This window comes from Lithobates pipiens, unplaced genomic scaffold, assembly GCF_037356315.1.
Source record: "Lithobates pipiens isolate NorthernLeopardFrog02 unplaced genomic scaffold, aLitPip1_a1.2 Scaffold_10, whole genome shotgun sequence".
Lineage (NCBI taxonomy): Eukaryota > Metazoa > Chordata > Amphibia > Anura > Ranidae > Lithobates > Lithobates pipiens.
In genome coordinates, this window is record NW_027507686.1 from 132,997,189 (window position 1) to 133,010,992 (window position 13,804).

Genomic DNA, 13,804 nt, shown 5'->3' on the forward strand with positions numbered 1-13,804 from the left:
TGACACATACAAACCCGCAGGTATTTTCAGACACACAGCTAGTTCCTCGGGAACTCGGGGCTCCATTTTGAGGCAAAAATATGGTTCTGGGCGGCGGCCATTCTAAATTAAAGAACCCGCTCACAAAGGACTCACAGGGGAAAGCCACAGCTGAAATGGCACAGACCCCTCTTCATACACTGCCTCAATGTGCTCTCACAGGCATAAGCTCTCACAGCCTGACTCCCCAGCTGATTCAGATGGTGAATTAATTCCCTCACAAGAATTCCTCAGTAGTTCCAGCCATATTAAAACAATTTGAGCGTATGCTACATAAAGCATTAAAACAAACTTCAGAAAAATAACTAATAGCCTCACTAAAGAAATAAGAGAACTGGGCAACCGTACAGCAGCATTAGAGCTTAAAATGGATGAAATAGAGAATACCACACAAGAACATATTGTTGATATGGAAAATCTTAAAGAGGAAAATATAATGTTCCAATCTACAGTAAATTGGAAGATTATGAGAACCGGACCAGACGCTCCAATATACGTATCAGGGGAATTCCTGAATCGGTCAATGACCTACAATGCACTATAATGGCTTTATTTCAAGAACTTCAACCAGCTATTCCAATTGAGCATTGGAATTTGACAGAATTCACCAAGCCCTTATAGCCAAAGAAACAGATGGCCGCAACAAGATATAATCGTGAAATTTCATTACTATCGCACACAAGAACAACTTTTGACATCTGCCAGAGACAAAAAAAGATCTACATTTTCAAGGCTTTAGTTACCAGCTATTCACTGATCAATCCCAAATCACCATATCTAAAAGGCGAACAATGAAACCTCTGTTCATGGAACTACAACACCAAAACATAATTTATCAATGGGATTTCCCATTCTCCATACGTTTTGCTCATAACGGCTCCAAATACACTTATAGATCTACTGAAGAACTTCAACAAACTCTCCTAAATCCACACCTAATAGATCCCATATCACATATTACTTCAACACGTAGAAGATCAACATCCTCTTCATCTACTGGTAACTCCTTTCAAACCATAATATCATTTATCAATGGGATTTCCCATTCTCCATAAGTTTTGCTCATAACGGCTCCAAATACACTTATAGATCTACTGAAGAACTTCAACAAACTCTCCTAAATCCACACCTAATAGAGCCCATATCACATATTACTTCAACACGTAGAAGATCAACATCCTCTTCATCTACTGGTAACTCCTTTCAAACCACTCTGAAAAATAGAAACCATCAATCCCACAAGGCAGGCCATTTTGCCTCCCCTCCTCAGGAACAGGAAGACTCAATGGACTGAAAGAAAATTCCATCGCGGAACTTTTTCGCTAAATACCTACCTTGATAACAGTCTTTGCCAAAGACTGTTTGGTTACTCTCTAATGCAAAACAGCATATTACTAGTATAAAATTCTATACTCCATTTAATTTCTTTATATTATATCCTGTTTTATTGCTAAAAGTATTTCTATATTCCATGTGAACCCTTACACATATTGACCAAAATTATATGATCTAGTTTCTAAACCTGACTATAATTTACTGCACATACAGTACATATGATCCAAGATACTCTAGACCTCCTCAATGGTCATGGGTTAAATGTCTACGGTAAAATACAATATTAATACTGGCTAAAGGGTTCAATTGTAATATTCCTCAGTGTTTAATTAGTTTATAATCCAATTTAATGAAGCCCTACTGTTCTGTTGTTATAAATGAATACATGTTTAGGGTCTCCCACATGCCTCCTACTCTCCTCCCTCGTTCACTCTCATAGCCTGACTTATCCCCTTATCCAGAGACCCTAAACCCGGATACTCCCAATCTCATATTTCTCACACCTCCTGTTTTCCCTTCCTTAGCACTATTGGAATTAGTAATACAGGTATTACTTTAATGTGACCTACATACATGAACATCATTGCAATGTCTTTGTTATAAGGCTCTTCTCTCAAATGCAGAAGATCTGTGTACCTTACTTTTCCTCCCTCGTTCGTCCACATATAATATGTGGGAGACCGAAGGAATCACCTCCTTCCCTGAAGGGGATCCTTATCCCTTCTCACGGGAAACCTTTGAATATATTTCTATGTTGAATCAAATTATATATTATCTAATCATTTTTGTTTTAAATGTTTTCATCACTTCAGAATTTACCAATTTCTTCCTCTTCTTTACCTTCTCCAAGTCCACATGGGTTGACTCATCTAACCAGAACAGCATGTTACCTGGTAAGTCTCATCTCCTTAATCAGATACCATGGCACCATTAAACATTTTTTCTCTGAATGTTCAGGAAATTAATAAACCCCACAAACAAACCAAAGCCTTCCGAACATTGCACACATTGTATGCTTGCAAGAGACACATTTCACTAACAATTCTACCCTCAAATTTATATCTAATTTATATCCAAAAACCTTTACAGCCTCAGCTACCACTAAACAATGAGGTACCCTTATAGCATTTCATTGCTCCACTCCATTTACCCTGCAATATCAAATTAAAGACCCGTTATTGTTATTTAATATTATGCGCCCAACAAACAACTCCATTTTTATCACATCTACTACAAGTTATGAACAACCATAAAATAGGAACAGTTATCATTTATGGCGACTCCAATCAGGCCCTCCTCCCATTCTAGGACAAATATCCATATACCCCATCCTGCAACACATTTAAATTATCCTTTTCCCAGCTCCTGTCCAAACATAATTTAGTAAATTCTTGGAGAGAATACAATCCGACAAAATGAAGATACATATATCATTCGCACCCTCCGAAACATTTACTTGTCTTGATGACATATTTCTGACTATTGGTATGATATATACTTACAGCTGACATAGTCCCTATCCCATGGTCTGACCATAATGCAGTACTCACTTCTATTGCATCCACAATACCTTAAGCACATGATCCTACTTGGTATCTCTCAGATATCATGCTTAATCATCCAACCCACCGTTTAGTCATCGAACAAGCTCTAAAAGAATACCTATCACTTAATACTAGCCCAGATATGCCCTCATTAACACTTTGGGAAGCATATAAGCCTGTGTTGCTATATTTCAGAAACAATTTGCCTTATTCAAACATGAACGAAAAATTCTTGCTCAAAAGTTATAATCTGAATTCAATACTGCCTTTATATCCTTTCCAGACAACCCATCATTAGTTACGAAATCCCATTTAGATAAAGCACATCTGGCATATGACTTAATCCTAACGGAATCTGTCGATAAATACTTTAAACGTTCTAGACACAATTATTTTATGAAATCTAATAAATCAGGTACATACCTAGCATGTACACTTAATTAATTAAATAAATCGTTTAAGCCAATCCGCTTGAAACTATCAAATTATGTATATACAAGTAACCCTGTCAAAATTGTTCAGAAATTTCACTCCCACTTAGCCTCTTTATACAGTAGGTGACTGTGATACTGTGTCAATCTCACCGCTTTTATCGGCAAATTTGACACATTGCAAGCCCCATTGTAGGAGCCAGAGCCGAGCTGGCTCGCTCATCTGGAAAGGAAAAATTGGAGCGACAAGCATTGCTGACATTGAGGCCGGGTTCACATTGGTGTGGGGATTCGACCTGGATCCCTGCCAATACCAGGCACTGTGTTTAGTATGAATCATGAGGGGGAACTCCACGCCAAATTTTAAATAAAAAACTATTTTGAAACTATTATGGCTTCACCCCAAAGATCACAAGGGCTTGCGTAACCCCATCACCAAACATTATATATCCTTATGGGGCAGATTTAAACATCATCTACAGTCTTCACACAATCCCCTTCTATCCTTCCTCAAAAACCTTGCTTTCTATCTGGCATGGGTTTCTCCCAATTCCTTCAAAGCTTGGACCTCCTTGGACATTATTAGGCTAAACAAACTGATCTCCCCCACATCCTTTCTCTCCTTCCCAACTCTTTGTGATACTTACAATGTACCACATTCTGAATTGTTCAGATATCTCCAAATTAAAAACGTATACTCACCCCTTGTAAACACATATACCTCCATGTCCCAAATGACTGACTTTGAATCTACATGTCTGAAAGATCCCCACTCAAGAGGTATGATATATCATCCATCTACACCAAAATTTCAATTATTCCTGGCCTAGATAAACCACCTTACGCCCGAAAATGGGAGAAGGAATATGAATGATCCTTGAATATTGCTGATTGGTCTAAAATCTAGTCTGCAACTAAATCTTCTTCACCCAACATACTGGCGGTAGAACTAATTATAACGTCTTGACTCGTTGGAACCCTCTACCCTCTAGGCCAAATTTTTGCCTACTCATTCAGCTCAATGCTTTCATGGATGTCCAGATCTAGGTACTCACCTGCACATATGGTGGTCCTGTCTGACAGCCCAAAAATATTGGAAAGAAATATTTGAAATTGCCTCCAGAATGTTTGAACTAAAGTTCCAACCAGTTCCTGCCACAGCAATACTTAATTTTAAACCAGATTGTCTAACACATAACCAATTCAAACTCTTTATTCAACTCCTTACGGCTGCAAAACAGACAATCGCAAAGGCATGAAGGACCTCTAACCTGGTGATGACTGAGACAAAACATAGACTGAATACATTCATGTCTCATGCCAAAATGCTGGTGATAGAAAGAGACCAAATTCCCAAATTTGATAAAACATGGAACCCCTGGATAAAATATCACCTACCACCAACATTCGACAATTCAGTTCTCAAACCATGGTAGATGATAGACATGTTAGATATCTGAATTTTGTAATTACAGATCTCTAACACTTTAAACAGTGTTTACAAAATCACTACACCCTGTGGACTTCTTCACTTCTATTCCTCTCTTTTTCTTTCTACTTACTCCTCTTTTTATTTTTCGTTCCTCAAACCCATTCTCTTACTAAACATAATTTATGCATTTAATTTTACCACAATATCACCAAAGGGTCTGGTTCAATAAAACAGAACCAATTCTACTTCTATATAGCCTCAAACCCTTGGATAGCCAGTTGCTATATACTAACTGAAAGATATTGTATTAATACTCCTTCTGTACACAAATTGTATATCAATGAGATTTTTTAATTCTGTTATTATATTATCTCCTGTATCTAACATGTACTTGATATTCTTGTTATCAATTGTTCGATCTATAAAAAAAATTTGACAAGGGATTTGAATCTGTGACTAGGTGAAAGTACTAACCACTACACCACTTGTCTGCTGAGATCACAATATGGCAGCCATCGCCTGAATATGCCGGAATTGGGAAGATTAGTTGAAAAAAATATAATATTTATGTGTAGCCTAAAATCTGAGTTCTGGCCACAAAGAAAATATACAGTATTATCTGCAGTAATATCTTCCCAGTATACCTGAAAGGAATAGTATTATTTGCATTAGTAACTATGATATCACAGATGCCTCCTTCAGAGTACCGATCCACTGCAAGTCAGGTGACTGCTTTTCAAGGTGCATCTGCATTCTGTAAGCCAAATTCTGACTGAATTTACCTTTGGTGCTGTTATGTGACACAAAGAGCCAAGTAGGAGCTTAGGAGAGCTTTCCTTGGCTCAGTGCTGCATCTGTATGTAAGATCTGAAAGGATTGCAGGGGGTACTTCAGGCCAAAAACAACATGGTAATATGTGTCTTACAGGGAGTTTGGTCCTAAAACACCCCCCCAAAAAGACTGCAGGGTGGACCACACCACTCCCCAAGTGCAAGTGCACTAATTCATGCAAGCACATTGTGTGTATGTAAAGTATGCACTTACAAAGGGACGCATGCCTAATCTGAGTCTTGGTACCAGACAGCCTATTTAAGTAACAGAGCTGAGCAAGAAAGTTACTGAATGGTCTTAAGCTGAACCTGTTCCTAAAATCTGCTTTCCTGTTGCTGACCCAATCTGCACTTGGACTTGTCTTCTCTGACCCGGCTTGCTCTTATTAACTCTGTCTGCTTGATACCCTGACTCCGGGTTGTTTCTTGTACTTCTCTTCTGCCTGCTGCTCTGCCTGATCCACCAGAATGTTACCGACCTGGCCTGCTTGATTCTGCGTCTACTCCTCCAGCCTGCTGCAACTCTGCTCTGTGAATTGCATCTGTTCCTGTTCCATCTGCGATCCAGTCTGCCACGGTTCTGGTCTACCGGTCTGCCTGCTGTATCTCCAGCCATGAGCATCCAGCCATACCGATTTTGGACTGATCCTAAGTACTCCCGCGTCACCATGCTTCTGTGGCTGCTGTTTTAACCTCAGGGGCCCACAAGCCGGTGCAGCAAGAGAGGCTCTCCTCTATACGTCAGGCTCATGATCCAGGTACATGACACCAGCCTTTCTGGTCCTCTTCTTCACAGGGACCTTCCTGTAACACTGCACAAGTACCTCACAGCCAAGCTTACCTCCCAAAGGGAGCTTTCATGGACTTGGAACCCATGCCACTCTGTGCACTTTCACTCCCTGTGCTATACTCCAAGGGTGCCTGGACCAGTTCTGGCCTCCAAACAGGTACAATGCTTATAAATAAAATATTTGTCCTCTTCCTGATTTTTTTTTTTTGCATATTTGTCACACTTAAATGACTCAGATCATCAAACACATTTTAAAATTACACAAAGATAACCTGAGTAAATACAAAATGCAGTTTTTAAATGATAGTTTAATTTATTAAGGGGAAAAAACTGTCCAAACCTGCCTGGCCTATGTGAAAAAGTAATTGGGCAAATATTCTGTGGACTGATGACATAAAAGTTGAACTTTCTGGAAGGTGCGCATTCCATTATATCTGGCATAAAACTAACCCAGCATTTCATAAAAAGACATCATACCAACAGTCAAACATGGTGGTAGTAGTATGATGGTCTGAGGGTTGCTTTTCAGCTTCAGGAGATGGACGACTTGCCATGAATGCTCTACCAGAAAATCCTGAAGGAGAATTTGCAGCTATCGGTTTGTGACTTCGAGCTCAATCGCACTTGGGTTATGCAGCAGGAAAATTATCCAAAACACACCAGAAAATCCACCTCTGAATGGCTGAAAAAAACAAAATTAAGGTTCTGGAGTTGCCTAGTCAATATCCGAACTTAAATCTGATTGAGATGCTGTGGCATGACCTTAAACAGGTCGTTCGTGCCAAAAACCATCCCATGTGGCTGAATTAAAACAATTCTGCAAAGATGAGTAGGCCACAATAAGTTTAGGGGGCAATTCCTTTTTCCTTCACTTCAGCACGGATGTTTCCTAAGATTTGTTCTAGATCATGTCCTAGATAGTGGAGAACCTTACACCTGGCTTCAGATCACTTGCCCAACCACATCTGCCTCATCAAGTGTGGTCTCTTTGAAGGCAGAAAACAGGAAACACATTTCCGTGGGCCTGCCCAAGAGCCCAAGATATTGTGAAAACCCTGAAAATGTAGGAAAATAAGTTATGGAGCATGCACCTGTATCTGAGCATGCGTAGCAAAGAAGTGCTCTGCTACAGTCACAAACTGGTGAAATAGCCTATCTTACATTCAAAACCCCTCGCATAAAGCAGTGATAGGCAGGGCCCCACTGGCTTACATTATAGAAATATTTACAAATTATTAGTTAAATATTTTCTAGTATAGAACTTCCCCCTGTTGTCCTAGCACTTCTCCATGCATTGTAACACAATTAGCCCTTAGCGTACTGAAGAATAATCTTGTTGTTGCAAATTTAACACATGAGAACAGTTTAAATGAATAAAATGATGAGTAACGGCATCGCTGCCACAACCAATTTACTGATGCCACTAAACAACAGTTGCAACCTTCAGTACAAATAAATTCCTAGTGATTTTGCCTTGTCATTTGGCCTGGTCTTGGCTGCATGAAGCCAGCTTGCATTTTAATTTGGCCCTGCAGTTACTTACTTCATTATTGATCAAACATAATGCTGAATCAATGTTCATCTTGTTACTTGGGCCATTTCCGTGTAATACAGTGATAGCAATACCCAGACTTACTCATTTTCATCCCAAAGTGAATTCACTATAAAATCAATGTTTGCCAATGATATAAGGCAAGATTCACATAATGATATATATGGCGTATCTTTGCTCCTGCATATATTTATACATGGTTTATACATACTTCTGTTAAATCTTCAAGGTATTGGTGAATCCACATTATACCTTCAGGGCAAATCTATTCTATTCTGTAAGTTTCTACAGCAGGAAAGCAAAAAAAAATATTCTCTGACATTCATTTTATATCCCAGTGCTTTTAATCAATTAACTATAATCTTCTTTAATGCAGTTCAAATCATTAGGCTGATAATGCAATGTACTTTTAATAGTCAAAAATCACTTGCAATTATAAACATATTGATTTGCAAACCACTATAAATGTCTTTCTGTATATTTACATAGAGCTTGTTAAGGAAAAAATCATTACAGTTTCAGCTTAAACTAACACAATTTGTCAGAGTGCAGGCTATGAGTTTACTGTCCTACGAAATCTATAATGTATATGTTATTGTAATGCTCCAATTTTTGTTTTTATATTACAATGCACTTACTTGGGTTATATCTGAAACACAATTCAGTGTAAGAAAATCACCAACATGACTCTAGAAAATGAACAGTTACATTTTACAGGAAGTGCTCAATCTAGACATGGACAATAAACCTGCCACTATAATTAAGATGTCAGTCTGTCAAAAAGAGTTAAAAGGAGGTACCTAGAGCTGCCTTTCCGCCTTTTTTGTGTGTTATCTTTCTGAGCTCCCAGGGTCCTCCAAACCCAGGAGCATCCAATGCAAGAAAAAAAAAATCCAGCCCAGAAAATGAGTGTCCTGGCATTTTTTACTACAATGCCAGACTCTCTACTAGTAGGACAGGTTTAGAGCCTTCCACTGAGATGTTTGGCCTCAGGGCTGATTTATATTTTATATATTTATATTGAATTCCCTGGTTTTAGGGGTTTCTTGACACTCTGAAAAAATGTAGGCATTTTGTGTGATATGTGTGATAAGTTTATATGTGTGATAGTTTGATGTCTTTAATATGACAGGCTTGCAGGACCTTTACAGGCATCTGCTGGAATAAAGCTTTCCCCCACCATATACTCATCATCCAGATGTGTAATTCACTGGGAATATTTCCAGAAGGTTTTACACTCTTGGTACTTCACTCCCTACAAACTCTCTAAGTTGTATCCCACTCATTCAGCCCTCTGCTGGTGGAATTTGTGGAGAACCTGGCACATTGTACCACATCCTTTGGTCAAGTAGATCTGTACGATCCTTCTGGAACAAAATCTTCTCTATAATATCAGATATATGCAAACAACGGGTAGACCCCAATCCCAAATTAGCCATACTACACCTAAATATCCACAAATTTCCATCCAATATATGAGTAGTGGTTAAACAACTTTTGTTAGCAGCGGAACTTACAATCACAAGACTATGGAATACATCAGACTATCCTACTGATGCCATCCTCACTCTTAATCATCAGTGTGAAATGGAGAAACTGTTGGTAATTACCGATCTTAAGCTCATGCCATTTAGAACGAAATGGGACATTTGGCTATCCAATTCAAAATGCACAGTCAAAGTATGATAACTTGTACAGTATGACCTTACTATAACCCAATCCATGCACTTTCATAATGTCTAATATATGGTGACTATACTGTTGCCTCTCTTTCTCCCCCCCCCCCTCTTCTTTCTTTCTCTTTCCCTCATCCCTTCCCTATACCTTCAAGTGCACCTTACCTACCCACATAAGTGCCCTGTATGATTATTTTAGTATGCTCTTACCAACATCAAAATAAGGGTCATATGTTATACTACCTCCATTTCCAACAGGTGTCTCTTGTTACTCACATTCTTAATATACTTTATTTCTTGTTCCTGTATTACTTTAATTTGTTCTTTATAAAAAGTATCACATTGACGGAGAGGGGTGTTGTCTCCCTCTTCGACACAGTTTGTTACCATATGGGGTGTCTGGGGGGGGTTGGACAATACTCTTGCCTGATAAGTAACAATAATATCTTCCTACCGTTCACTTGTTATTACCATGTTCTATCACTTCTGTAAGTGATTCTTTTTCCATTGTCAATGTATGACAGATACTGTTTTCATCTTGTTCTTTGCAATATAATTCAATAAAAAATATTGAACATAATATGACAGGCTTACTTTAACCATATGCTGACCAGTGCATGGCGATGTACGTCAGCGCAATGGCACGGCTGGGCAAATGGGCGTACAGTTACGTTTAAATTTAAATCACGTTTAATACCTTTAAATCACGGCATCGTCCGGCAATGCCGCATACGTAACCATGAGCGTGGGCTGCATATGTGACCATGACCAAGGATCCCGCGGACTCGATGTCCACTGGAGGGCCCGCGTTTGTGTCACGGAGCAGCAGAATGGGGAGATGCCTATCAAACAAGTAAACAAGGCATTTCCCTGTCCTGCCTAGTGACATGACAGAGATCTACTGATCCCTGTCATCGGAGCAGTGATCGCTGTCATGTCAGTGGTAGCCCATCCCTCCCACAGTTAGAATCACTCCCTAGGACACACTTAACCCCTTCACCACCCCCTAGTGTTTAACCCCTTCCCTGCCAGTGTAATTTACACAGTAATAGCACTGATCGCTGTATTAATGACAATGGTCCCAAAATAGTGTCAAAAGTGTTCGTTCAGTCCGCTATAATGTCGCAGTCACAATAAAAAAAAAACAGATCGCCGTCATTACTAATAAAAAAAATGAATAATAAAAATGCCATAAATCTATCCCCTATTTTGTAGATGCTATAACTTTTGCGCAAACCAATCAATATCCACTTATTGAAAATTTACCAAAAATATGTAGAAGAATACATATCGGCTTAAACTTAGAAAGAAATTTTATATATTTTTGGGGGATATTTATTATAGCAAAAAATTACAATTTTTATTTTTTTCAAAATTGTTGCTTTTTTTGGTTTATAGCGCAAAAAATTAAAACCGCATAGGTGATCAAATACCACCAAAAGAAAGCTCTATTTGTGTGAAAAAAAGGACATCAATTTTGTTTGGGTGCAACATCACATGACCATGTAATTGTCAGTTAAAGCGACCCAGTGACATATCGCAAAAAGTGCTCTGGTCAGGAAGGGGGTAAATCCTTCTGGGGCTGAAGGGGTTAAAGTAAAAATGTCACTACTTTAGTTGCTGAACACAAATCAAATGAAAACAAGGAAGATAGCAATGTCTGCATATACCTAAAGATATCTTCTAGTGCAGCCTAAGAACTCCAAATCCTGTGTATCCAAAAATAATTTTCAGTAGGAAGTCAGTGCTTTGATCTACCCTTTTCTTCCTCATGTGTCTCTCTATTGATCTGTGACGCTACCCATCACACGCTAGACCAAAAGAAAGGCATGGGAGGTAGGAGGGGGCTAGTTAAAGTACCAGTTTCCAAAATGAAATCCGTATTTGCTTGATATATCATACCAGAGGAACATACTTCTAATCTTAGACTAACCACTGCACCAAATCATGCACTGGCGTGGATTTAGTAAAATGCGGTTGCACTCATTTTCCCAGAGCTTAGTAAATGTGGCAAAGCTTTGGTGATTCCCATCATCCAATCATGTGCAAGCAATAATCCATTTTTTCCCTTGCACCTCATTGAGTATTATTATTTAAGTGAAGCTTTACCACATTATATTTACTAAGAAAAATTAAGGCAAATGTACTTGCAGAGTGCAACTGTGCTTGCAAAGTGCAGTCTATTTGCCTTTAGTAAATCAACCCCATTGTGTTTCTTCAGGCCCTTAGCACCATGTGCTAAATAGACTGGCCTTGTGAGGTTACAAGCTGATCAACCTGGTCATGTGGGCTGCTGAGACTGGAGCACCTCTTCAACTTACTGACACCTATAACATAGATGCTGGGAAACACAGGTACGCAACCACTATCCACCAATGTAATTTGCATAATGTAATGTCCATTTTTTTACTAGGAGCCCTCCTTAAGCCTGGTACACACAAAAAAACGGAGGTGTTCGGGAGGAGCTCACTGTACTAACTGTGTGATCTCTCCACTGAGCTATGGTGTCCTGACCCCCCCCCCCCCCCCCCGTCAGAACACACCAGTCAGTGCACGCAGCCATTGGCTGCAGGCGCTGATCAGATACCATCCGAATGCTGGCTTTCCAGCATGTGCCCATTCAGCTGGCGTCTAGACATGTGCGCCGTCAATAAATTAATTTTGTTTCGTTCCGTTCTGTTTCGTATTAGCCCTTAATTTGTATTTCGTAATTCTGAATTCATGTCTAAATTCAATTTGGATTTGTACGAAATACGAATTTTCATTAGGTTCATTAACTTTTCGTAACAATTCTGAATGTTCATTATGATTAATTTAAAATATCTTTCCCAATATGGCAGTCATTGACTCATTATGCTCATTATGAGGGGCTCCCACCATCCCTGTGCTGTGCTGACTTCCTCCTGGGGCTGTACCCCTACTGTGCTCATTATGAGGGGCTCCCACCATCCCTGTGCTGTGCTCATTATGAGGAGCTCCCACCTTCCCTGTGCTGTGCTCATTATGAGGGGCTCCCACTATCCCTGTGCTGTGCTAACTTCCTCCTGAGGCTGTACCCCTGCTGTGCTCATTATGAGGGGCTCCCACCATCCCTGTGCTGTGCTCATTATGAGGGGCTCCCACCATCCCTGTGCTGTGCTAACTTCCTCCTGGGGCTGTACCCCTGCTGTGCTCATTATGAGGGTCTCCCACCATCCCTGTGCTGTGCTCATTATGAGGGGCTCCCACCTTCCCTGTGCTGTGCTCACTATGAGGGTCTCCCAACATCCCTGTGCTTTTCTGACTTCCTCCTGGGACTGTACCCCTGTTGTGCTCATTATGAGGGACTCCCACCATCCTTTTGCTGTGCTGACTTCCTCCTGGGGCTGTACCCCTGCTGTGCTAATTATGAGGGGCTCCCACCATCCATGTGCTGTGCTGACTTCCTCCAGGTGCTGTACCCCTGCTGTGCTCATTATGAGGGGCTCCCACCATCCCTGTGCTGTGCTGACCACCTCCTGGGGCTGTACCCCTACTGTGCTCATTATGAGGGGCTCCCACCATCCCTGTGCTGTGCTCATTATGAGGGGCTCCCACCATCCCTGTGCTGTGCTCATTATGAGGGGCTCCCACCATCCCTGTGCTGTGTTCATTATGAGGGGCTCCCACCATCCCTGTGCTGTGCTGACTTCCGTTGTAATGGAATTTGGATCCGAAATTCGGCAATGAAATTTCATATAAAATTCGGAAGCATTGAAATTTGTATTTCAGATGCTCCTGAAGGTACGAATTTTCGGAAATTCATACGAAATTTTGATTCGTACGAGACGAACCGCACATGTCTACTTCTGTCAGACACGTTGATGTACACACGAGCCGATAGTCAGCCAGTATCTGTTAAACCGATCGATACCAGACAATATTCGGCCTGTGTGTACCAGGCTTAGGCCAGCCATACATGGTGTGAATTTGTTTCCTGCAACTAAGGGTTGCAGGAAAGAAATTCACAAGATTCCCCCATTAACACAGCTGACTGGGGAATCAGCCATTGTCTTCAACTGATGGGAGGCAGAGGAAGCCATCCTAGCCAGGGGAAGACAGCGATTATCGCTAGCGGCTATAGCAACCGCTTGCAATAATCAGAACCAGATCCATCAGGCTGGTTGTACCCAAGTTGATCGGTGGACCAACTTGGT